This window comes from Cebus imitator, unplaced genomic scaffold (genome assembly GCF_001604975.1).
Source record: "Cebus imitator isolate Cc_AM_T3 unplaced genomic scaffold, Cebus_imitator-1.0 Scaffold42, whole genome shotgun sequence".
Lineage (NCBI taxonomy): Eukaryota > Metazoa > Chordata > Mammalia > Primates > Cebidae > Cebus > Cebus imitator.
Window position 1 is genome coordinate 16504377 of NW_016107357.1, and position 1576 is coordinate 16505952.

The following is a 1576-nucleotide window of genomic DNA, read 5'->3' on the forward strand; positions in this document are numbered from 1 at the left end:
AGGAGGCTGCAGTTGGTCAAAGCCTCACGGGAGGCCCCAGTCTGAATGAACAAGCAGGAGGAAGTTGCCACCTATAGTGGGGTCAGGGAGAGGACGTCTCAAGCAGAGGACAGCCTGCACAGATACTGCGGGGTGGGGAGGGGGGAAGAGCGGAGGCAAGGTCAGGGGATTACACGGCATTTGGTACAGCGGCTGCAAAGGGTAGGCAGAGGTAGAACAGATTAGGCCCAAGGGACAAGCAAGGGCCCCTCCATACTAGGGGTTGGGTGTTTATGGCCCAAGTGAAAGGGAGGCACTTGAGACATTTAACATTTAAGCTGTTCTCACACTCAGACAGGTAACAGCTGGCCAGCAAAATGTGTCATGTGGCCCGTAACAGACTTTCCCAAAGTGTGCTCTGTGGGATGTAATGCATCCTTGTTGAGCAGGGAAGGGAAGAGGTTTGGAGCCTGCTCAGTTAAACAATATTAGGCAAGGCCGGGAGTGGTGGCTCACACCTTTAGTCCCAACTACTCAGGAGGCTGAGGCAAGAGAATCACTTGAACCCAGGAGATGGAGATTGCAGTGAGTCAAGATGGTACCACTGCACTCCAGCCTGGGTGACAGAGCAAGACTCTATCTCCCAAAACAAACAAAAAAACCCAGTATTAGGCAAGTTTCCTGACTGCAGGACTTTTCCAGGTGAGTCACCAAGAGGGAGACAGTTTTAGCATTTCCCCAACTAGAAGGCCTTTTCCTCGAGGACTATCTTGTAGGACTGGTGTTTTGAGGCACACGCTTTAGGAACCACCAGCTGGAAATATCTCCCACTTACATGAAGTGGTTTGGGACCCTTCAAGTTTCTCTCTTCCTCATTATCCTATGCAAGTGAAGTTATGGTAGACAGAAATATTTTTTCCAAGGGAAAATCAAGACCCATCCTAAAAAGTCACTTCAGGTCTAGCAATGAGTTCCCAACCTACTCAAATACCCTGCTTCCTTCAAGCGCAAGCCCATGCTCCACAGCCCAGCCCTTCAGCCAGCCCTGAAGACTGCACCCACAGAGATGCCAACCCTGGGTTATGACAACACTTGGGTTCTGAACCACTCACATGGTCCAAATGACTCTTGCTTCCCCAACTCAAGTCTGGGCTCTACTTTTCTATCCTTGCATCCCTCAGGAGTACTTTGTTATTTTAATGTATCATTTCATATCAATAATTTATCTAATCAGAAACTCTCCTTCCAGCTGGGCGCAGAGGCGCATGCCTGTAATCCCAGCACTTTGGGAGGCTGAGGTGGGTGGATCACTTGAGGTCAGGAGTTTGAGACCAGCCTGGCCAACGTGGTGAAACCCCATCTCTACTAAAAACACAAAAATTAGCCAGTATGGTGGCCCATGCCTATAATCTCAGCTATTAGGGAAGCTGAGGCATGAGAATTGCATGAACCCAGGAGGCAGAGGCTGCAGTAAGGTGAGACTCCACCACTGCACTCCAGGCTGGGCAGACTCCATTGGAAGAAAAAAAAGAAAGAAAAAGAAAAGAAAAGAAAGAAAGAAGGAAAGAAGGGAAGGAAGAAAGAAGGAAGGAAAGAA

General features: G+C 49.0%; 1 protein-coding gene across 1 annotated transcript in view; it reads right to left on the minus strand.

The window, feature by feature from the left end:
- The window catches only part of NID1 (nidogen 1), an 89078-nt gene that overhangs the window by 72176 nt on the left and 15326 nt on the right, over positions 1–1576 (minus strand). The window lies entirely within an intron of this gene.